Genomic DNA, 25618 nt, shown 5'->3' on the forward strand with positions numbered 1-25618 from the left:
TGAAAGCTAGGCTACTGACTTTGGTCTGAAGTTGGTTCTCTAGAGTGTGATCTTTGGTCTCTGTGAATTCATGGGATCAGAAATTTTGCAAACCCAGGTTAATGTAGTTGCTGTTGTATGAACAGTTTGACATTATTAAGGTTCAATATTGATAGGCACTGATGCATTATTGCAGGGATGAAGAGACTGAGGCAAGGGCTTTATGCAGTAGTCATAATCGGTTTATGTGTGAGTTTGTACCACTGTCCATCTGCCCCAGTTAGATTTGAATAGCCTAGTGGAACCTAGACTGAGGTTGTGATTCAGGATACAGAAAAAACAAATCTGAAATTTGATGACATGGAGGAAATGCTTGACTTGATAGGAGGACTCTTAAATCTAAATATGCGGGAATCTCAGCACTCTGTCTGACATGAAAACACTTCCTATTTATATTTCATTTTAGGCTTTAATGCATCACGTGACACTATGTGCTTGCAGCTTCAGCACTTGTGATTTATTGAGGGTATTGCTCCATATTTTATGATGACGTCAAGTGAGGCAAATAGCATCAGTCACGTGCTGTGATGGATATAGGCCTGGTGGCAGAGCAGGTCTGAAGTGGTCCCAGCCTGTCTGGGTGTGCACATGCTGCTTCAGAGCTCTCTGCTGCTCAAGGAAGGAAGACAATCATAATGCAAAGCCATCCAGGATAGTAGAGACCACAGACAGCTGGTTTTGGGTGTGTGGGATAAACAAACACATCAGCTTTGAAGGCAAGGGAGGGTCCTGCCAGCCTGGGAGTCATCCTTCTTTTCTGCACTTCTACTATGCCAAGTTCATCCTGAAATGGGAGGAAACTGCCCTGAAAATAAACAGCATTCTTGTGTGTAAGGTTATATGCTGTGCTTAAGCTTGGGAGTTTTGGGGTCCTGTGGCATGCAGTAATTGTGCAAGAAGAAGAACTCATGGTGCTTTAAGTCTAAAGGTTTTAACTAGCCAACATTTGTACAGTAGGCATTACTAGTAATTTTATTCTTCTGCCATAGCTGAAGTTAAAATGAGCGTAAACGAGAAGTACCAGAAGCTGTTTGAAGTTTTCTGTATACCAGGCACTCAAAATGATTCTGTTTCTAGAGGTGGCTGGTGCTTTATATGGCTGCCTGGCATTTATGGATCATCCTTCTTGGAAGGACATCTATTATTGCTGCTGTATCCTTATGATTTCTGTTGAGTTAGGGTTAAGAAAAAAATGTTGGAATCATGGTTAAAGTCAGGAGTAGTAATAAAAGGGGCAGCCAAAATCAGGCTTTATTCTGTCACTGATTTCACTTTCAATGCTGTAGCTATAAAAAACCCCCCACAGTAGTTGTTTCCAGCTATTGTTTTTAGGGCAGTAATCAGTGTTGCATCTGGACAAGAGGGCAGAGAGTTTTCTTGTTTACTGTACTGTGAATTTCCATGTGTGCCTGCTAATAGTTCCCATATAAATGCCCGATAATGTCACCATTAGACATTTCCCCCCATTGTACTTGGGGAAGAAAGACTGGAAAAATCTTCAGGTGAGAAGTGAGCTTTAAGTAAATGTGAGAGTCTGGGTGGCTTTAGTCTGTTTCCTTGCTGTAAGAGGATCATTTTTGTCAATGACTGCCTCAGTCGCCGAGGCGAGCAGCTCCGGGGGAATGGCGACAAGTTCCTGCCCAGCGCGGCAGGCACTCCTCTGTGACTACCCTGCCTTCCCAGGTGCCCTGGCATCATAGGTATGAGGCTCTGCAGTTGGACCCAAATAATAATGAGGGTGATGGTTCATCTAGCTTGGAGGTGTCACTGAGGTTAAGTAGGCCTATGCCCTGCGTCAAAACTGCTTCCATAAAGAAAGAAAGACGGGTCGTTGTCATAGGAGACTCCCTCTTGAAGGGAACAGAAGGCCCGATATGCAGACTGGAACCACTCCTTAGGGAAGTCTGCTGTCTCCCTAGGGCCCAGGTTAAAGATGTGAAGAGAAAGCTTCCTACCCTGGTGTGGCCCTCGGATTATTATCCATTACTGATTTTTCAAGTAGGCAGCAATGAATTTGCAACAAGAAGTTCAAGGGCAATCAAGAGAGACTTCAGGGCTTTGGGACAACTGGTTAAGGGATCAGAAGCACAAGTAGTATTCTCCTCCATCCTTCCAGTTGCAGGGAACGATGAGGGATGAAACAGGAAAAGCCAGCAGATCAGTATCTCACTCGGGACCTGGTGTCACTGGCAGAAATTTGGGTTTTTTGATGATGGATTGGTTTACACCACACCAGGCCAGCTGGCAACAGATGGGGTACACCTGTCTCAAAGGGGGAAGAGGATCTTTGCACAGGAGTTAGCAGGGCTCAGTGAAAGAGCTTTAAACTAGATTTGAAGGGGGGAAGAGATAAAACCAGGGTCACTAGAGATAAGCCTGGGGGCAGCATGCCAGCGTTTGAGGGACAGCATGCTAGCAAGGTTCTTTGGTCTGCTGTCTCAGTGGAGGTAGGAGATGGAGATCCATGTGGCAGCAAAGACATAAGGGTTATTGATGTGTTAGAAACCACGAAAGCACCTGAGAATGGTCATGTAGGAATTAGGGCTTCTCCCTGCAAAGAGGTGGCAGGATCAATAGCCCAACTGAAGTGCATCTACACCAGTGCCTGCAGCATGGGCAACAGACAGGAGGAGCTGGATGCCATTGTGCAGCAGGAAAACGATGACATAGTTGCCATCACAGAAACATGGTGGGATGACTCGCACAACCGGAGTGCTGCAATGGATGGCTATAAGCCCTTCAGAAAGGATAGGCAAGGATGGAGAGGTGGTGGGGTAGCCTTGTATGTTAGGGAGTGTTTTGATTGTCTAGAGCTTAATGATGATGATGATAGGGTTGAGTGTTTATGGGTAAGAATCGGGGAAAGGCCAACAAGGCAGATACCGTGGTGGGAGTCTGTTATAAACCACCCAACCAAGATGAAGAGGCAGATGAAATATTCTATAAGCAGCTGGGAAAAGTCTCACAATTGCTAGCCCTTGTTCTCTTGGGGGACTTCATCTTACCAGATATCTGCTGGAAATACAATACAGCAGAGAGGAAACAGTCTAGGAGGCTCCTGGAGTGTGTGGAAGATAACGTCCTGACACAGTGGGTGAGTGAGCCACCTAGGGAAGGCACCCCGTTGGACCTGTCATTTGTGAACAGAGAAGGACTTGTGGGTGATGTGATGGTTGGAGACTGCTGTGGGTGTAGCAATCATGAAATGGCAGAGTTTTTGATTCTCAGAGAAGTAAGGAGGGGGGTGAGCATAACTGCTACCTTGGACTTGTGGAGGGCAGACTTTGGCCTGGTTGACAGAGTCCCTTGGGAGGCAGTCCTGAAGGGCAGAGGAGTCCAGGGAAGCTGGACATTCTTCAAGAAGGAAATCTTCAAGGCGCAGGAACAGGCCGTCCCCATGTGCTGAAAGATGAGGTGGTGGGCAAGACAACTGGCCTGGCTGAACAGAAAGCTTTGGCTGGAACTCAGAAAAAAATAAAAGGAGTTTATAATCTTTGGAAGAAGGGGCAAGCAACTCGGGAGGACTACAAGGATGTCATGAGGTTATGCAGGGAGAAAGTTAGAAGGACAAAAGCCCAACTAGAACTTAATCTGGCTACTGCTGTAAAAGACAATAAAAAAATGACTCTAAATACATTGGCAACAAAAGGAGGGCTAAGGAGAATCTCCATCCTTTATTGGATGTGGGGGGAAACACAGTGACAAAGGATGAGGAAAAGGCTGAGGTACTTAATGCCTTCTTTGCTTCAGTCTTTAGTAGTAAGACCAGTTGTTCTCCGGGTACCCAGCCCCCTGAGCTGGAAGACAGGGATGGGGAGCAGAATGAAGCCCCCATAATCCAAGGGGAAATGGTTAGCGACCTGCTACACCACTTAGACACACACAAGTCTGTGGGGCTGGATGGGGTACACCCAAGGGTGCTGAGGGAGCTGGCAGAAGTGCTCACCAAGCCACTTTCCGTCATTTATCAGCAGTCCTGGCTAACTGGGGAGGTCCCAGCTGACTGGAACTTAGCAAATGTGATGCCCATCTACAAGAAGGGCCAGAAGGAGGATCCAGGGAACTACAGGCCTGTCAGTCTGACCTCAGTGCTGGGGAGGGTTATGGAGCAGATCGTCCTGAGTGCCATCACACAGCACATACAGGACAACTGGGTGATCAGGCCCGGTCAGCATGGGTTTCTGAAAGGCAGGTCCTGCTTGACTAACCTGATCTCCTTCTGTGACAAGGTGACTTGCTTAGTGGATGAGGGAAAGGCTGTGGATGTTGTCTACCTAGACAACATCAGTGTGCCCAGGTGGCCAAGAACACCAACAGCATCCTGGCCTGTATCAAAAATAGTGTGGCCAGCAGAAGCAGAGAAGTGATTGTCTCCCTGTACTTGGCACTGGTAAGGCTGCACCTGTAATACTGTGTTCAGTTTTGGGTCCCTCACTACAAGAAATACATTAGGTCCAAAGAAGGGCAATGAAGCTGGTGAAGGGTCTAGAGCACAAGCCATATGAGGAGTGGCTGAGGGAACTGGGATTGTTTAGAATGGAGAAGAGGAGACTGAGGGGAGACCTTATTGCTCTGAACAACTACCTGAAAGGAGGTTGTAGTGAGGTGGGTGCTGGTCTCTTTTCCCAAGCAACAAGTGATAGGACGAGAGGAATTGGCCTCAAGTTGTGCCAGGGGAGGTACAGGTTGGATATTAGGAAAAATTTCATCACTGAAAGGGTTGTCAAGCATTAGAACAGGCTGCCCAGGGAAGTGGTTGAGTCACCATCCCTGGAGGTATTGAAAAGACGTGTAGATGTGGCACTTAGGGACATGGTCTAGTGGTGGACTTTGCAGTGTTAGGTTAACAGTTGAACTCAATGATCTTGAAGGTCTTTTCCAACCTAAACAATTCTGTGATTCTATAAGCACTTACAGTTTATACCAGTGTGTTAAGGGATGGTGCCACAGCCAGTTAGTTGTATCACTGACCAGAAGCCTGTCCTTAGATTAATTTGGTGGATTTAATTGATTTCCCACACATTCCCTCTTCCATAGCAATATAAGTCTCAAGTCTACATATTAATCAATACTGCATAAAACATTCAAGTTTCTTGAACGCCTTGTGTTTTTGCTGAAACGTGTTGAAAGCTCAGGTGGTAACACACAGGATTACTGCCAAAAAAATTTCTGGTGCAAATGGAAATTTCAGGATGGGGAGCTTCATTATGATGGCTGCTTGGAGGTGGACCCAGGCTCCTTTTGATTCAGTTGTGGGGTAGCCAGATGAGCCCAAGTTTGATGCCGGTGTGTGACCTGTGCAGTTAGCAGCTGATGCAGCCTGCAGTTTGCACGGCACCACGCTTGCAGTCCAGCAGCTCTGGGGCAAGCCCCTGGGGGGACAGGCAGGGTGGTATGGTGTTATAAAGGGACACAGAGGTTAGCTTGCTTTGTTGCCTTGGGTTAGCTTCAGTTTTCAGATTCCTAATCATTTCAAGGTTGTGTTTTCACTGTGTGAGGCATACTTGTTTTTTCTTCTGCATATTGTCCTTGCTGCAAGTTGGTGTTAATTAGGCCACCACTTATATCTCATTTTTGCTGACAGGCAGTTTTCACACAGACTCTTGCAGTGTGTTGCTGTGCTATGGCTGGTCAGTCTCGTGTAGTGCCAGCTCAGGCTTGGGTGCTTGCGGATGCCTATTAATTGGTTTGGCCTCAGTGCGACCAGATCAAATGTTGCTCTGCATGATCTTGTTACATTCACATCTTGTAGTTTATGCCAAGTGTTTTGATACCTGCCTGACCGCAGACAAGTTTATTTTCTGCTTTTTGTAATTTGTTTATGATAAGCTGAATGGAGAATTAGAAAACAGGTAACGTTTCTGTAAAAAAAAAAAAACAAACTGCATGATCCATATATACATGTACTTCAGTTACATTTGTGTGGTAGCTCAAAATCGGTTGTCTCAGCCCTTCACCCTGCTGGTGGAAGAAGATCAGGCTCCCTGGCTGGATTGGTGGCCCAGTTCATCACTCTCCTGACTTTAGGAAGCTAGCAGTCCCTGGGATTGTTTAATAGTCAACACCGTTCTTCAAACCAAGAAGTCAACAGAAGACCCACTTGGAGTTGGTCTGTGTTGAGATGAGTGTTTTGGTTTATAAGTGGCTTCTATAGCTTCAGTGGCAGCTGGTTTCATGGGGAAGCCTTGTTCCATTCTGGGGAAGCCAGTGATGCTCCTCATCGGTGTGTTGATCTGGTCAGGTGAGGAGTGTTTCACACTTCACCTGTGGGTTTGTGTGGGACACTGTCCTGATGTTACTGTTTGTTTTGTTTGTGAGAAAATAATTCCACCTTTTACTCTTAAACTTGCATCCTTGGCAAACTCACTAGACGTCTATATTCCCCAGTGGATTTTGCTGATGTATGAGATGGAGTTGTCATTGCTGTGCTGCTGTATACATTATAGCAGTCTTGTTTGTGCAGGAAAAATAAAAGGTCTTTTTTCTTTCTTTTCATCCACCTCTTCCTCTCTTCCCTGCACAAAGCTCAGATATGGGTATTCTAGACAGCCCATGTACTGATTTTTATAAGGAGTAATATTGCCTTTGAATCTTCAAGTTTGTTATTATTAAAAGTAACTAACTTTTTCTTAGATCAGTTAAGGGGGATGTGGAGGGAGGCTACAGATCCAAGAAAACAAATTAATATTTTGAATGAGATCTTTTCTGCAGGTGTTATGTAGAGCTGTTGTATGTGTGATGTACTTTTTCTTAAAACTTTAAAGCAAGGATTTAATTGCTGGCAATTTCAAACTAGGTTTGGTTTCATGGCCTCAGCGAGTTTCTGCAAATGAGATAGTTTGGGAAGGAAATTATTTTGGTTAATTGTATTAAGGTCTGCACTGAATTCGTGCAGAAACATGTCAGTATTGATGAAAATGTGGTGTTCATTTCTGATATCTTGATTGTGAATGTTTATTTGAAAAAAAAGTATTGAATGGAACATCAATGAATGATTTTTGCTGTGGAGTCCAATTATAGTTCCTGGAACTGGCTCCTGACAGCCTACTTCATTCTAGGTCTTGCATTTATTTTTGTATTCCTTGAAGCTTAGTAAACACTTAAATTGATACTGTCTTTGTGTTTTCTCTGCCTCAGTATGTTTGTCCATAACAAATGGTTTCCAAAACTGAATGCACTATTTTGGCTTGACTAGTAGCAAATGCTTTCTGTGATGCTTTAATCTTACGTTTCCACCTTTCAAGAGTCAACAGAACTGCCTGGATAAGGCTTGAAGGTGGAGTGGGCTAAAAGGGGAAAAAGCATGAGTGCTTTCCCTTCCTCTTCCCTTCCCCTCCTCTGGTGTCCACTCAGTCTTGTCCCTCTCTTCCTTATTGTGTTTGCTCTCTGAGAAGGGCCTGAGTTGGCTTCTTCTGAAGGGACCTGTTGTTTTGGGGAGTATTTTTCTTACAGCTGCTCCCATTTTACTAATGGCAAGAAAAGAAATGTCCTGCTGTCGTAAAAGCCTCGCTTTCTGTCCATTGTAAACTGACCTGTGCAAAGAGAGAGGAAGAACTTCTTACCTTTCCTTTGCACACATGCATTTTTTGTATGATGATGTAGTAAAGGAATTATGTGTGCATGTTCGGAATGAAAACATCAGCCGTGTACCACTGATCTCTTCCAAGAGTAAATGCTTGGGTTTATTTGTATTGTGCTGGAGACCTGGGATGTGTGAAAGACTGGATGGCAGCTGGGACAATGCAGGTTTTGTAGCCATGTACTATTTTCAGTAGAATAAAGAATGGGGGAAGGAGTGCTCAAATGGTGGTCTGAAGAAGCTATTTGGTAAACAAAATTGATTTGGGGTTGTTAACTGTTGTTAATTGCTGTTAACTTTCAAGTGGGCTTCACATCAAATTTTAGCTATAGTAAATTGCATCATAACTTTGATTATTTTTTTTATGACAGTCTTTGCAAACTGTTTAATATATAGATAGTACAGTAAAAAATAGTTCCATATCCCCAAATCTAGATTTACAGAAGTAGTTTTTTAAGATATTTCAGCCCCTGTGATTAAAGTTTCTGCCTTCCTTAGTGGCATGTTCTGAGTGAAGTGATGCCAACATTGGGCAAGTCATGATGGGGTGAAGGCACTGATTATTTTTAACAAGCTTGCCGCCTTAATGTAGAAAGCCAAGTAATGTACTTACTGTACTGTGAAGTAATGTTTGAGAATTAATGCAGTCTGTCTGCATAGCTGCATCGCCAAGGGATGCCCCTCCTGGGGGGGAGGGTGGGGTGAGCCCTCCATGGCTGTGCTCCCTGTGGGCTGCAGGCACCATATCCTGCCAGCCTCTGCAATGGCCCTGGCACTTTGTGCTGTCTGGACTTCTAAAAATGACTACTTAATTTTTCTAGTAAAATGAAATGTTGGTTTGGGAGAGTGGAAGAGACATCCTTTTGGGGAATCTTACTGTAGGAACATTTCTAGGTCTGTCCACCTTGCAGCTCTGACCCAGATTTTCAGCATACTTTGGCAATACACAAGCACAGAAAGTATGATCTAAACTCTTGCAGGTCTTTAATTCAGTCTCCTCTTCAATGGCTGTGGTGGCTTTTCAGTGATTCAGAAGATTGTTTGGACATCTCTTATTAAAGCTTCTTCCGTTTCCCTCAATGCAGAATACTTTGCCAGTGACCTGAATGGTCCTGAACCTAGAAAAGAAACTTAGTGGTGGTTTTGTCCCTCCCTTATAGCTGCCTCTGAAACCATCTTCATATTGCTGTTCCTGTACCTTGTTATTTCATGCAAGCCCTAGTGCAGGAGATCAAACAGTTTTTTTAGTGCTTCAAATGTTGCTGTATGTATAATCATACACATCCATTGTGTGATCATTGAAATGGATTTATAGTGTCTGTTTATTCAGGCTAATTGCTTTTGACAGATTTTAATAAAAAGTTTTGAATCAAGAGTGGGTAGATACAAGCTGTCCAAACGTGTATCTTAGAAATAAGAAAGTTGCCTGAACTAGAGACAGAATGTAGTATCTGTGTGAAGAAGAGAGTTTTTCAAGTCCTTTGAAAACAGCCCAAAAAGGTCTGGTGACCACCCTGAAACCTTGCAAGCATCAGAAAAAATGGTATAAAATCCCCTACTTGTTTGAAAAGGCTAAAAACTGATGGCTTGACATTTAAAACGAACCTTCATTTAAAGTTATTCTGTTATACAGTGTGGGAAGAAATGTGTGTTGTAGACTCTAGATTTGTCAGGCAAACATATTCTGAAGATTTACCGAGATGGTGAAAGGCATGGATATGGAATCCAGTTCACTATGAATGTGTAAGGACGCACCTGGTGAAAACAATAACTCTGTTTGTCCTATTAAAAGCAGAGAGATTGTTGTATAAGAACTAAAATTCTCACAGTAATTCGCATTTGGAAATCAATAAGATGAACAGATGTTTGCCAAGGTCAAGAGATGTCAAGGAGAGGAAAAATCCCAATGTGATATTTTACCAGTACTTAATGCTCTTGGAGCCTGGGATGAGCTTATTGCTGTACTTCACTTCTGAAAAGTAGCAAGTGGTTTTTATTGTGATTTGACACAATTGAGTTCACTTCTCAAACTTTATTATGCTGATGTGAATTAAAACGCTTGAGTATGTCTATATCATGTGATGAATTACTTTGTTTGCTTTTCACATTTGAAAATAATAGGTTGTTTATGTAAAAGTTGTGGGGTGTTTTTTGTTTGTTTGTTTTTTTAAGGGAAGTAAGTAAGGCTTTGCAGGCGCCCGCAGTAGGTGCTGAGCCTGTCCTCTGGAAGTCAGGTTATTCAGAAACCAGTACGTGAGATCAGGTGACTGTCTGCTTGAGGTCTGTCCTAAAGGCTGTGTGATCTGTGGTGAGTGCATCTAGAGCAGAGGAAGTACATCAAGTGACTATTCTTACAGCTTGTCTGAAATATCAGTAGTCCTTGACTGTTACCATACTGTCTCTTAACCTTATTTTGTTAGTTAGATTTGATGCTTATTTTTTGTCTTGTATGTAACAAAAGAAAATGAAAGTATATCTGAAACTAAGTATGTGTTCTTCTGACAATATTCTTGATTACCTTGAAGCAGCTTCAGCTCTCCTCATAGTGTAACAATACAAGTAAAAAGCAATGCTGGTGTTACTGGATGATATTCTCTATTATGTTAGCAGAGGGAAGAACAACATAATGTACACTGGCAGACCCCAGGGAGCAAGGATGAAAGATAATGTGACCATGTCAGCAAAAGGGAAAACTGTGCTGTTGGTGGAATGAGTTGAGGGACTCTTAAAAATTACTCACTTTTCAAAGTAATGTGGTTGTGGGTGATTTGCCAATATAGAGCTATACCATCAATAAAGACCCATTGGTATGCATGTATACTGGGAATATAATACTAGGAATCGCTGTATTTTCAGGAAATGCTCAGTTTCATGTCCTGCATTGTGTGGAACACCTCATCACTGTAAACTAAATGTGATGATGAACACTTAGCTTGGCTCAGCCTAGGCTAGGTGCAAGTAAGGGAGCATCTGTGTTCTTTCTGGAGTATTGCCAGGGCTTCTGGAGCCAAACACTGTGCCTGCTGCTGTGCTGTTTTAAGCTGAACCCTCCTGACATCTCAGCAAACACTGGGAAGCCATGCCTGCCTTCCTGAGCTTGTGGGCAGGACAGGGAGAGCTGCGGGAAGGCTGCTTGCTTAAAGCTCGCTCTCAAGCTTGTCTCTTGCTGGAAGGTGGTAGTTACCACCTGAAGGAGAAGGACCCTAAGCTCCTGTGCAAGTCTCTGACCTTTTCAGCTAGCTTGGGTTTGAAAGCACTAAGCAGTTCTGTATGAAAGTAGTGCTTGAGATGGTCCCAAGCCTGACATGAAGCTGGAATCTTCGCTACTTGGACATTTTGGCTCTGTGACGCACTTGCAGGCCATCTTTTTACTTTTTTTTTTTTTACTTCCCCCTTGGCATTTTCAAGGAATTCTGCCAAAGTTATTGGGGCTGGTATTCTGAGCTCTACTGCTTCTTTCAGCAACTGAACAGGGCTGGAAATGGGAAGGAGAACATGGAGTCATCTGACGGTGGGAAATAGGAAGGCAGCTGTAGGCTGCTCTGGAATTTCTTATCCTGTACATGGAATAAGAGCAGGGTTTTAAGGTAATACCTGATGTCAGCTGTATTTTGTGCTGTATTTTTAGTGGTACAGTTTCTTTCAACCTCTCAGTATAAGTGAGGTGAAACCTAGTTGTATAAGACATACCAGATTTAAAGGTTTCTTGCCCCAAGATTGAGAGAGTGAAAACACATGTGTGCAACTGTCAGAGAGCACATCATTCAGAAGGGGAAAAAACATCCAGAGAAGAGTCTGCATTGCAGCTTGGGCAACTGTTTTGTCAGTGTAGGTCATAAGCAATTTTTAATATCTGCAAATAAATCTGTGAAGAGAATTGGAGAAGAAATAATATGTTATGTGTTGCTGCTCTGTAGTGTTTAGATCATGGATAGCTTGTGTAGAGCATATGCTCTACATCTAGTACTCTGGTCAAATTCCTGATGAGGGGTCAGCATCCCTGCTTAGAGTCCTTAGGCGTTGCATCAAATGAAATAAAATAAAAGGTATTTCTGCTTTCACTGCATGTTGTGACCTAGCTAGTCTTAAATAAAAGTTGACAGCCATTGTGCGTGTTTCTCTATTAGTGAGTAGAAATAAGGTTTCCTGTACTCCCCTTGCGAGGCATCATTAGCGTTCAATGGGACTTTCTGTAGTAGAGCTCCCGGCTCAGTAACTGAATAGAGTTTTTTCTTCCTCTCTGTGGTTGGAGAGTGTGTGACATCTTTCACAGTATAACTCATTCTTATTACATCTCAATAAAACAACAAGCGGGAGGTGGGAAAGCATAGTATTGTTTCTTTGTTTGTGATGATTGTTATCAGAATGCTACAGCTGATGAGTTTTAAAAAAGCAAGGTGTTTTATTAATCTTCCAGATTATTAATTTAAAAGACAAATAAAAAATTCCCACATGTAAGCCACTGTTTGAAGGATTTATGTGTTCAAAATAGCAATAATATAATGGAGGTATTGAAAAATGAGTGTTTTTTGTCTTGAAGTATGTGGTTTCAACATGATTAAAGAAACTGGAGATTCCCCCCCCCTTAGGAGAGGCCTAATGCTTTGGTTTTTTAATACTTAATGATCTGTAGTAATTTTAGCCTACTCCTTGGTAAGGAAACAGCACTTTATTATGTCATGTTATTTGGATCAGTTCTCTCGTATCTGATAACAATAGTTAACAATTAATAATCTCATTTATCTGCATCATTTGAGGATCTGAAAGTGCCTCAAAGTTCATCTTAATCTCTTTCATAAAAGTCTGTTAAATTCAATTAGTATGAATTTGAAATAGTCTTTAAGGATGCTCCTTTTGAATGCAGTACTTCTCATGAGCCTTCAAATCACATGCATGTGAGCATCTGTCTTCTGTTCTCACTGTTGTCAAGATTAAGAGCAGCTGCTGTTAGTGAGTGGACCTAGCAGAGGACTCTTGGGAGTCCTTGGTATGGTTAAAAAACCCCCAGAAACTCTCATTCTGAACAGTTACTTTCTCTATCCTTGTCTGAATGCGAGATGTTTGTGCAAGTTTCTGTTAACCATAATAACAGCAAGTCTTATAATGGAATACCAAGAGCTGTCTGGCACAATTTTTTTCATGTTTCAAAGTTTTGCATAACTAAACTTGCATGAGATATGTACTCCTGCATTATTAGGAAGTTACTATAAGAATACCATGCTGGAAGAAAGTCCTTGGATTTACAGGATCTAGTCTCCTCCCAGACCTAAGCAACAGTCCGGATACTGCCATTTGCTGCAGGTTGTGGTACTCCATAGAGCTCAATAAGATCAGAAATCCAGAACCCATGCTAGTAATATGCATTGTGAATAGGAAAGAGGGAGAACATCAACAGGGTACTCCACTGTCTTTTCTATGTTAACATTCAAAACATTGAAATCAGTAAGGCTTTTTGTAAAGACCATCTGTGGAAGAATTCAGATGAAGGCTGTGTCTTTAAACATACATTTTTAAACACAGAGAACAGTTGCTGTAAGATACCACAGGTAAGGTGTGGAAATTTAATCAGAAATGATTCAGAAAAATTAGTGTGCTTCTGTAGCATTGGCTTTCATGTATTGGGCAGTGTGGCTTGGAGTTTTTTTCTCTTGTCCCACATTGCTTCCTACGTATTAGTTGCTTTTTTTGTCATCTCGTGAATTGCATAATGGATTTTGGAAAGTCGTAGGCTTACCATAATTATCCTTTTCTCTGGTTCTTGTGTCATTGGAAATTGATTTGATTTGAGGCTGACTGAATTCCCTTAAGTCCAATTTTGGGTCGTTTTGCTTAGTTTTTCAAGCTGAAGAGTTGTGTTCTATAGAATAACTGGCTTGCGTGGTCAGGCCAGTAACTCCTTTGGTTTATTATTTCTAATAAGATTAAGACTCCTGTCACGATTGTGCAGAGTGTATGTATAAACCTGTTCAGTGATCCCTGCTAAAGGGAGAATTTGTGCTGTGACCCATCATGCATTACTGTTGCCCAGCCTGCTGAACAAAGCTGTTGGGTTATTTCTGTGAGGACTTCCCTCTGTCTTCATCTGTTTGTTCTTTTTCCTTCCTCCTGTTTCTTGCTTGCAAGTTCTGGGAAAGAAGAGTTTCTAGGTTTTGAGTGTTAGCACAATGACATGAAGTTCATGTGCATGGTGTGTATAGTACAGTAGCATTTAATGAGTAAAACAACATGCAAAGTGAAAATTGTAGAGGGGAAACCTGAAACGTGCCCAGTTGAGAGAATGATGGAATATTTAATTCTACCCCAAGCTGTAGAATTCTCTGCCTTTTTCTGTTAAGCACTTCTGAAGGTCTGTTTCTTTAATACTTAGGTTTTTATCATTAACATTTTATGTATGCAATAATGATGAACTTGTTTTTGGTGTGGTGGATGAAATTAAATAAACTGTCTGTCTACTAGAGCCAGAAAGCGGAGAGATGGAGAAATGGCTTCATCTTGAAAGCTGTGAGGGTTGGGCATAGCATCAGAGGTTGAAGGCCAGACTTTCTTTCTATAAAGTGCAGCATGATTATTATGAAAAAAATCATAATACTTACAATTTTTATTACAAAAACCTGTACTGAACATGGAGTAGCTGCTGAAAAAAGAGTAGCTGGGTGCCCAGTGATGTAGAAGAAGCTTGTGTCTCATGTGACAGTAGGGTTTGGGTGGGGGTTTTTTAGTAACGGGTGACTCAAGTACCCTAAAAACAGATCCAGGGCAGGATCTGTTTCAGCATGGGATGTCTAGTAATGCTGTATTAATTCCCTTAGCACAGTATTGCTGTTGTGGAGAGGTAGAATTTCATACATTTTTCTGGAGGAAAGATTGAAGGACTGGACCTTCAATTCAACTCAAAATGAATCAAAATCTGTCAACCATCTATTTGACTCTGTCATGTGGCAGCTAGGATCAGACTTCTGTATATGCCTTGAAAGTAATCTAGGTAATTTGCTATGTTGTTTAATCCTAGTATTGAAAGATTAGTTCCTTCTGGCTTGCCCATATTGGTGTTTTTGTCAGCTAAAAAAAGGTTTGTCTAATTAGAGATGTGTTGGCATCTTGGGTAGCATAAATAATATCTCAAGAAGGATCTTAGGGATGTGCTCTTCCTTGTAGCAGTCAGTGAGTCCTCACCTTGCCAAACACTAATGGTTAAAGTTAGCGAATGCCAGAAATATGTTGTTGATTCATCTTCGCATTGTTTCTGGAATGAAATTGGGAAATCGTTATTTTTATTAATAATAATAATTTTAGTAAGCCAAACCAGTCGGACAACTTGGTGAGAAGACTGTGAGTCACAGGCTTGCCGCCTGGGCAGAGAGTAGTTCTGCATCAAATGAAGACGAGAGGGACCTTTGGCATACGTATTGAGTGCTGCAACAGTGCAAAATACCTGAAACACTTCATGTTAAAACTAGTGAGTAACATCAGACTTCTCACACGGCTCTGTTCAGATGTTTGTGGTTCAGCCAAATGGCAGCAGAGGAGGATACCATTCTGCATAGTTTGAAGAATAACATCAGCAACGTCGTCTGTGGAGCAGTTACTTTAGCAGTGTAGTTTGTGCCTGTGTTGAGGGCAGATAATTAACTGTATGGAAAATAAATAATGAGAATAAAATATCAACCTCAGTGCTTCCTTTGAAATTCATTTGATCCAGGGTGGGGGTCCTGTTTCACAAGGAAAATTTCAGCTCTTCTGGCTCTGGTGAATTTCTGCTTGGGTAGATAACGGTTTTTTCAGTCAGACTAACACAAGAAAAATCTGCTGAGCAGATGGATTGCAGCTTCTGTTCATTCTTGGAGGAGCCTACAAAATGCGCTGTGTATTTCCTCCACTGCAATAATAATTCTGTAGGTTTAGAGTAATTAGTTCAGTAGTTCAGTGTTGTCTTTCTATGATAGGAAAATGATGTAAGCCTACAAGATTTTCCAAATCTGGAAAATCTAGTATCTCTTTTTCAAGGAAGTTTGTTTCAGGAAAACTCAGGTGCCTTGTATACTTTAACTCGCTTTGTCTAATTACTATATTGTCAAAAATATAGGATGTTAGCACTGTGAAATAAATCAGTCATATGAAAGTCATGCTTGGAAGTGCAACTTGGCTATTGTGGTTTTCATACTGTTTTTTTAAAGTATTTATTACTATTATTATTTATTTAGAAAGTTACAAGTCCAAACATTTAAACAGAGATGTTTGAAATAATTTTGTCATCTGTTCTGGGACTGTACTGTAAACAAAGTCTGCTGATTTGCCCGTATGGGCATCCCATATAGGATCAAAAAACAACAATGCTGAAGTGGTGGTAAATTAAATAATTTCCTTTCTTTCTCAAAATGCTTCTAAATTGAAGATACGATTCTGTGAGAGGCTGAGTACCAATAAATTTTATGGAATGGAGGTAAGATGTAAGCATCCCTCAAATGGAGTAGCATCCTTTTACAAACTATCTTTTTGCAGCCCAGTTTTAGCAGGAAAAGTTGGGGGGGAAAAAAAAAAAAAAACAAACCAAAAAAGGAGGGAAGATACTATACAAAATAATTCTTCTTCCATGAGATGCTTAAACAAATGAGGTGCTGGAAATGTGATGAATGAGATGTGAAGGTATCTTAAAGTCAACAGCTACTTCAAATGAATTCCTGAAAACTGGAGACTGCTATTCTGTTTAAAAATAAGTCAATAAATGACAGAGCACTAACATTTGAGCAATATAGTTCATTTGAGAAACTGACATTGCTCAGATGTTAACTTGTTTATTGAATTTGTTGAATTGGGATTGTTCCTCAATTTTTGACCTGACATATAATTTAAATTTGTTTCATGGTACAGAGTCTGGCTCTGCATCTAGTAATTTTCCTTTTCACGTCCTTCCCAGGTACACATGCATTGAAATAGCTTTAAAATATAACTTACACCAACTTAGGGTACCCTTTTGCAAGAAAAAGGTGCTTTTAATATAAATGAAAACTAGATCTTATTTAGGGCTTTTTGTATACTTGCTCTCACCTTGTAGTTTCAGTTTTACAGGAGTCAGTTTCACAGGTATAATAGGAACCCAAAAGTTATTACTGAGCTTGGAATAGTTCTGTAGTCTGTTCTGTTGCTGTGAGATACACTCTTCTTTTTCTTCTATTTCATATATTTATTTAAGATAAGTGATGGTGGCTCTGAGCGTTGGAATAGAAAATACATTGCTGGAATTAGATGGTTTACAATGAGTGTATTTCAGTGCAAAACCTTAATTTGGCTCTGTATTACAGAGTCTTATGTTTGTTTTGGGGTAATGACAGTCTTTCAGATGTGTTGTGGTTTAAGCCCAACTGGCAGCAAAGCACCACGAGGCCTCTCACTCCTTCTGCCTTCTGGGATGGGGAGGAGAAAATATAACAAAAGGCTTGTGAGTTGAGACAAGGACAGGGAGGGATCACTCACCAGTTATGGTTATGAGCAAAAAACAGAATAATGGGAAGTAAAACCAAATCTTAAAAACACCTTCCCCCCACCTCTCCCTCCTTTCCAGGCTCAGCTCCACTCCCAGTTCTCTCTACCTCCTCCCCCCGGCGGCGCAGGGGGACGGGGAATGGGGATTGGAGTCAGTCTGTCACGCGTTTTCTCTGCTGCTCCTTCCTCCTCAGGGGGAGGACTCCTCACTCTTCCCCTGCTCCAGTGGGGGGTTCCTCCCATGGGAGACAGTCCTCCATGAACTTCTCCAACGTGGGTCCTTCCCACAGGCTGCAGTCCTTCATTAACTGCTCCAGCATGGGTCCCTTCCATGGGCTGCAGTCCTTCAGGCACAGACTGCTCCAGCGCAGGCTTTCCCATGGAGTCACAGCCATCTTTGGGGGGCTCTGCTCCCCCGCTCGCCTCCATGGGCTGCAGGGGGACAGCCTGCTGTCTCACCATGGGCTGCAGGGGCATCACCTCCTCCATCGCGCCTCCTCCCCCTTCTTCCTCACTAACCTCAGTATCTGCAGAGGTGTTCCTCTCGCATGCCAATCCTGCTACTCACTGCAGATTCCCCTTCTTAAATATGTTCTCCCACAGGCGCTACCACCGTTGCTAATGGGCTCAGCCTTGGCCAGAAGCGTGTCTGACTTGGAGCCAGGGAAGCTTGTAGCAGCTTCTCACAGGAGCCACCCCTGCGACCCCTCCCCTGCTACCAAAACCCTGCCACACAAACCCAAACCAAGGTGATGAGATTTAAACACAGTATCATAGCATTTCTGCACATGCAGACATACCAAAAGAAAGCATAACGCTTGTCATATATATTGGTATCATTGAACACTTCTTTTGTCAAACTTGCACACCTGCTGGATTGCATCTTTTTTTTTCTTTTTCCCAAATGAGATAGAGGGTATTTAATTCTGACAGGAGCTGGCTTCTTTTTGTTTCTTGTTTATTCTGCTGCTATTAGTCAACACATTATATAGCCATGTAAATTACCAAAGACTTTTAAGATCTAAATGAACAGCTTGGGAGCAAGATTAGCTTTTTTTACTTCCACCCTCATAATGCACTTTTTATTCAGCTTGTAAAATCTTGAGGGTTTTTTTTTGGGGGGGGGGGTGTTAAATAAATGTTGATGGTTAACCAACAGGCAAGAAGCTGTGGATTTGTGTCTGATGACACGAGCCTATATTAGCATGGCATTTGCCTAGTTTGAACAGTAGACTTCTGGAATTGAGCAGTGATCTTCACTTGTACGGTGCAGCAGACCAGACATAGTCCAGTGGAAGAAACTTGATCTTTCCACTGGGGATAACAAGCTTATCTCATGTTTTGTTCACTGAATGTGTAAGGCCATGCAGAGAGTCCTTTTATACCCATTTTATTTTTACCTCTGTTCTTTATAGGAAAAAACAGCTATGAGCAGCCCCACTTCAAAGGTAGAATTTCTTTTACTTTGTTAATAGCCATAGAGGAAGCAAACTGCTTTGCATGCAAATTCGTGCCGCTTTAGTTAGCAAGAAACCTTGAATTTCAACCTGAATGTGGTATAAAAGTCTGGAAGAAGCACAGGCATGGGTTGGAAGGGTGGCGTGTTACTTGGTTATACATAATGCTTCATGATACTTGAACCCCCTTTTAGTTTTTATTGTCAGCAGAAGTCGTTAAACCTTAAAACTGTAGTCACTGACTTCTTGGTTGAAGGGCTGAAACTGGTGTTAGCATTAAAAATGGAAAGCAGGGAGGGATTATTTTAATCATCACCTAAAATAAGGAGGGCATTTGTTGTTCTTGAATAAATTGTAGATATGGGGGTTGTTATTGAATGTCCTCTCCTTGAAAGTAATTGCAAATGAAGCAATTAATACAAATTAAGTACACTTTGAAGGCTTACAAAAGTGGCTTCAGGTTAGTGTTTGCAGAATAAAACAACCTAAATCATAGAAGCCATCTTAGGGTCCTTTGGGGAATGTTTTTTGATACTTTGATGTTTAATAATAGCACATACAAGGTCTGATGCTTATTTTCATATTATGTTGTAGTCCTTAATTATAAGTTAATAGAGAAGCTATCTGGACTGAAGTTGTGTTACTTTGGTCCCTTGATGGAAAACCTCTTGAGGGTAGAACCTTCCAGCCTGTGCTTTCTGAGTACAACCTTAGTTGTGAACAAAGCCAACCCTTGTTGTTGAAATAGGGATTATGAAGAACTATTAGCAAATACACTAATTACTTTTGTAACTGCAGAAAGCAATGACAGAAAGACTGGATGGGGGGAGGGCTACGCTTTCTGTCTTAAATAATGGTGTTTGATAGGAAAAGACCTTTTGATGTTAAGATGAAATGGTAATGAGCTAAAAAACTCCAAACTGTTTGTTTTTGTTTTGCTTGCTTGTTAAGGTGTAAAGTATTCCATTTCTTAATTTTGTAATTAGATAAACTTCTTTCAGTCCTCTGTGCTCTGCTACCAAAATCTTTTTTGAGTGTCTTGGAAATTGTATAAATGGTATGCAGCATGCTATGTGGATGTGGAGTGCACAGATGCACAAAAGACCCTTTGCACCTCTCCTCAATTAGATGTGTTTAAATTACCAGGGCTGGAAGAGGGGAAAGCAGAGGCATCTCTGTACTACGTCTTAACTTCAGAAAGAAACAGATTCCCTACATATTAGTCTTTTAATGCTTGCGTGATGTCTTTTTTTTTTTTCTATATTGTATTTAAGTTTACATTTTGACATCAAATAAATACTTGGAATGACCATTTTCCCTCTCAAAACAAACAGAAAAATACCATGAAACACCTGTTTTCAAAGACAGGCTTCAGTAATTAAACAGTGTCATTCAGGTGGCTTTGCCAGGACTTACCTTGTTTTGTCCTAATTTGACCAGGTTGATAAATTTTTCTTTGACACAATCTGATGGGAAAACAGCTGGATTTTGTCCCTCTTCTTTCCTTATCCAAGGAAGCAGTTATGTACCCAATGGGCTTTCTCTTAGGGAGTTGTCTTCTGATCCCAGTCTTAAGTGTTGATTCAATTTTTATTTTTTTTTTCCAATATCGCCACCTAAAGAATGAGTTCTGAATGTGCTTTCTCTCTGAGGGTAGGCAAAATACTGAAAAGTTATACTTGAAAGGCATTTTAAATTCTTTACTGTCAAATAATATTATAAGCTCTTCAGCATTTAGCTGCTCATAAGAAGGAAACGTAGCAGAGGAGCACACAAGAAGATGCACACAACTGGAGGTGAAATGAGTCTTGCAGCTGGAATTCAGGCCTCTGAAATGCTGAAACTCTTTAAGGGAGGACCTGCTGTCAGTGTTGAGCATTACTGTGGCCATGCATCCTGTCTTTCAGAACTTGTACCATTACTGAACTTTTGAAAGTTAATAATTAAAAAATGATTAACAATTTAATGATTGTTTTCTGTATCAAAAATGTCAGGCTGGTCCTTGAACGTCTTCTGACATATTAGGCTACTGTATTAACTAACACAGAGCTGTAAGTAGTGTACAATCGATTGACGTAATTTTTTTCAGAATCCTGTAGTTGCCATTTTTCAAATTTAGGTAGTTCACTATTATAGAAATTGATCTCTGATGCAGATGTCTTGTGAAAGTGATGAGTAGTGTCTTGTTTGGTCTTTGAAAACTGGATATACTGTGAAAACCAAAGCATAACTTCTGGAGTTACCTTGAGACAGCGTGCTAATTGGTCTAACTGTTATTTAATGATTTGCCAAGAGGCAAGAAAAAAAGCATATGCTACTTCTTCAAAGTCATATGCAAAGTAGACAAAATAATATATGATTACAGTTTCATTAATATGCTTGGAGTTTTTACTTTTGCAGAATACTAATAAAGCAAATAGCTGCTGTTAATGTAATTTGTGTCGCATGAGTTACTCTTCAGGAGACTAATCTGCCTGAGAGCTTTAGGATTAGTCAAGGAAAGATTTGCCACTACAGGCATTATTGTAACAAACTGGACTGTAGCTTTATGTTACTCAGCATTACTGTCCAGAAGCTGCTTACCTGGGTAGATTGGTGCTCTAGATCATTTAATTACATTGTAATGCAGATAACTTTTCTTGGCAGGAAATGAATGTAAATGAATTAAACCATTGGCTGTGAAGAAAACTTGAATGATACATAAAATTCTTCACCAACTCACTTATTTTAGCTGGATATACCTTTGATGTGACCAGTGATTCATGAATTCATGTGTTTGAAATGCTATGATAGCGTGTATGGGACAACTCACTACTGCATCTAGTTTTACTCTCCTTTCACTCTCCTGCCTTTTTTTGAGTTGTTTTTCATCTTTCTAAGTGTATATATTTTAAAAGAAGTGCTACTTTTCACCCTCTGAAATACTGTTGTCCCCTTTGTGATGAAACTGCTGTTGGATGTCTCTGTTAAAATCAATAATACTTCATTAGGTTTTACGTTATCAGTAACTTGTGCAGACTAGAGAGCTCTCTTGAAATTAGTTAGCTAAGTTTAATCTTTTATTTTTGGCTTTGCTGTGATAGTGAAGCATCATCACGATGCAGTTCCTGGGGAGAAAACCAAAACTGTTTCTCCCCAAAGTGCTGTGATGCTTGAGGTCTTCAAGACGAACTTGATGGTAAGGGAGAGGGCTGAAGAGGAAGAAGTTTCTTGCTCTTGGTGTGGTATGCAATCCGTAAGTGACATTTTTAGTCTCTTAACTGGAGGTCTCAGGGATAAGACTCACCAGCAGTTTCTAGCACACCTTTCATTCCCTGGAAATCTTTTCTAGCGCTGTCCTCGTGAAAAGATAGTAGTGGTTTTGGGTAAAGCTTAGTCTTCAAATGGCAGCATAGCCTAGAAGTGCTTTAAGTACGTTAGCTGGAAAAGTTATCAATGTTTAGTTTCCCGAGCTGTTAACTTTGGGAGGGGCAAAAGTCTGTGGCAGAGGCTGCTGTAAGAGCTGAATGTAGAAGATCTGTGTAAACCCACAAGACAAGCAGGTGAGTGTGTTGGAGGTGAATGCTTCTGGATGTTTGCTTGAGAGATTAAATGGTATGCAGTAATTTTGTTAGTCCCTTGCTTACTAGTTTTTGTGCTTTTTCCTACCAATAGATGCTATGCTGAGCATGTGAGCAGAATTATAGTGCAAAGGTTGGAAATTGGCCTGCAGGCCTTACCAGCTCAGGATTACTTGTCAAATGAGTTTTTTAAAACATAAGGACCTACTCAAGTGTTTATAAAACTGGGGTTTGTGTAGGTGGGAGAGACCCCCAGGTTAGAGAGGAGGCACAGCCAGTAAGTGTCAGAGACCCCCACTAGTGCCAGTCCAGACCAAAGGAGCCTGAGAGGCTGCACGTGTCTCTTGTTTTCTCCTCTCGTATCCATCAACCGTATAAAACTAAATGGCAACAATGCTTTCTTGAATTCATTGCTTAACATACTGTTCTTAATTTAGGAATGTCCACTGGATTAAAATAGATGCCATAAAATCAAGGCTACGAGGACTGATCTCTTCCAGGCTCCCTTTTCAGCAGGCCCTTTGGGAATGCTCTTGTGTTCAGTGGTGGGGCACTGGCAAGAGGGGCAGTGTGATGCATCTTGCTACCAAGTTTTGTTTGCTACTTCACTCCGTTTGGTGAAATTAACGAAAGGCTGTGTGTTTTGTAGGCTGCTGTGGAGGGCTGCATAGAGAAATTGGAAGAAACCAGACAATGTGGCATCAGAAATATTCTTCTTAACTATCTGTGATTTAGCATAACTAGTTATTTTGGACCAAGAATGGATTTTTAACTTTATGGATTTCGGCTTTTTCCTGTGAATTTTGTCATAGTCCAAATGATTGCAGAGGAAAATAATATGTAGAAGAGTATGGTGCAATATATAGCTTAATACAGTAGCTGCAGGTTTTTGGCCAATGACTGAAAAATTTATATGTTTTCCTTTTTTTAATGTTAGAATCACTGTCAGTCACTGTGTTTATGATCTTCAGTCTTGGGAAAGTGGAAGTAACAATGCTGTGAAGCATATGCTTGCAAAATGGACTGAAGGGAAATCTCTTAGCCATACACTCTTAACAGGAGTATCTTGCTCAGGTATTGTCAAAAGGCCCAGCAGAAGCTCTAAGTCTAGGATAGGTAAGGTCAAGGTCAGATCTGGTAACGCCCCTGTCCTTAGCCCTTGTATCAAAAAATTCTCCTAGGCTTGACTGTTGTGTTCTGACCATTATCTCTGCGGAAAAGCCTCCATCAACATCAGCCGTTTCTGTGGACTGTGTAGCAAGAGTAATTTCTTGACAAGCGGGAAGCTGCTAATTTTACAATCAGAAAAAGTGCCGTAGCAGATCAACTTATTTTCTTCAGAAATGAAATATCAGATGGCAAAAATCATGGATTTGAGGCACATTTTATAGAAAGAGCCTTTGTGCCATCTCCTTGCTATCTCAACAATGAGTCTGTTCTCCTGTTAAAACTTTGCAATGTCACTGCAAGTTTCGCAGGTACCATGCTGAAAAAGCAATGTATAAATTTGCTGCTTATACTAAAGGTGAGAGGCTTTCAGTTTAAACACTAGTGGTAGCAAGCAGTAACCATCAGATATTAAATAATTTCATGTGTCTTTTTTTTTTCTTTTTCCCCTGACCTAAATTTTTTTAAAAGGTGTTATTTTCACTCTGGTTGTTTATAGAAAGTTAATTTGAAAGCTCAGTCTTGCATCTTAGCTGGAGATGTAACAGACAAATCCATTAACTTACTGTCCTTGCTGTAAAGACACTCTAACAAAGTTCAACTTGGGAAGCTGAGTATTTGAATTATTCATGGTCATGATCTAAATGCTTTACTTGTGTTTACAGTGTCTGTTAATTGCTCCGGTATTTCTTTATGATTAGAAACATTTAGCTGTCCTAATCAATAAGGTGAAGTGCTATGCTGAGCAGTTCATTAGTATGGCCCTGTCAGCTCAAAATATAGAAAGCTAAATGTGATCGTGACTTGCTTTGGTAATTTCATTAAGATGGGAGATGTCATGTCATTTCTGAAGGGAATGAGATTTTAAGTAGGCAGTCATAGGTTGTCATGTTGTTAGAGTTAAATTGATACCACTCCAAGTAAACAGTCACTTCCCTCCCCCCCCAACTTCAGCTGTCTTCATAGCTAAGGCAAAAAGTACCAGAAAGCTCACTATTACAAAGGCACAAGGCAAGGTCTCCATAAATTTACAACTTAGGATTTTGAGGGGAAAAAAAATTTAAAATTGCCACAGTATGACTGCTGTGTGCTTTATTAATTTAATAGAGATCTCAGTTGGAGGAGCTGACTGAATAGAGCTCACATTCACACGTCACCTGTGGAATGACTCATTTCTGTTTTTATTGAAATTTTGATAGGGTTGTGTTGAATCTATAAAGAAAAAAAGTCATTAATTTGAAGGATTTTTTGCAAGTGTTTGTTATAGATGTCATGTTTGAGATGCTCTCCAGAGTTTCTGAAGATGTTAGAAGCAGTAAGTATGTGATAGCTTTACGATCAAGACAAGCCAGACAAGGTGTCATCCCAGTTATTGGAAAAATCTCTTATTACCCAGTGGAAGGACAGTGAAGGTTGACTGTTAAATTGTACAGGGCTTACTTGTTCCAGAGGAAAAGAGAAATTGAGATAGTAAAGGGAAATCTCTGTCGGTAGAAGTGTTCCTGCTTTTTTTTTTTTTTTTTTTAAGTAAAAATGTCGTAACATGTTAACATCTTAAAGAGGGCAGGAAAATAAATGTTCTGTCCTTCTCAAAAAAAAAACAAACAAAACCAAACAAAACCCAGAAAAAACTTGTTTCAATTGTGGCATTTTAACTTGCAGTGCTAAGCTAATGTGTTAGGGTAGTTAGATGTTGACTCCTGCAATGTTTCTTGGTGTGATTTTTTTTTTATATTTTTATTACTGTAGGCATATAAAATTAATGAAGTTTTTTTCTGTTTTTTAAACAAAGGGTGGGGGAACTAAGATACAGGGGTTGCATACCTCTTGTAAGACTGTAAGTCTATTTCTTCAGTTTCTCATGAATTTTTAAAATATTTCTAATTTTCCCCTTGAGAAGCCTTCTAGCTAAAAGAATAGAAGTTAAAAATAGATATTTAAACCTAATTGCATACCCTGCTGTACCTTGAATGCAACGGACTCACATTTGGAGCATGAGGGGCAGTGGAGAGCCATTGAATTCTCTCTTGAGGAACCTAACCCAAAGAGGAGATTTATCTTTGCGTTGTGTTTCTCAGATGGTAAAACTGAAGCGAGTGCTTTCGGCTTACACCTTCTGAGGTTGGCTACACTGGAGGGCAGAGGGCTGAAAGAAAGAGCTCTACCACCCCAGCCACTGCATTTTAAGGTTCAATCAAAACAAAGCTTAAGTGGAAACTGCTGCTTTTAATCCACTGTCTTTATAAGACATGATAAAATACAGCCTGTGTGCTTAATGTCTAAATGAACTAGAGAGGGTCTTCAAAAAGATACATTGGGGGGGTTTTTAGGAAACT

The 25618-nt window shown here is 40.8% G+C and overlaps 1 protein-coding gene across 4 annotated transcripts in view; it reads left to right on the plus strand.

Moving 5' to 3' along the window:
* Positions 1-25618, plus strand: part of APP (amyloid beta precursor protein) — a 234430-nt gene that overhangs the window by 18774 nt on the left and 190038 nt on the right. The gene's annotated exons all lie outside the window — the stretch shown is intronic.

This window comes from Buteo buteo, chromosome 8 (genome assembly GCF_964188355.1).
Source record: "Buteo buteo chromosome 8, bButBut1.hap1.1, whole genome shotgun sequence".
NCBI classification, from domain to species: domain Eukaryota; kingdom Metazoa; phylum Chordata; class Aves; order Accipitriformes; family Accipitridae; genus Buteo; species Buteo buteo.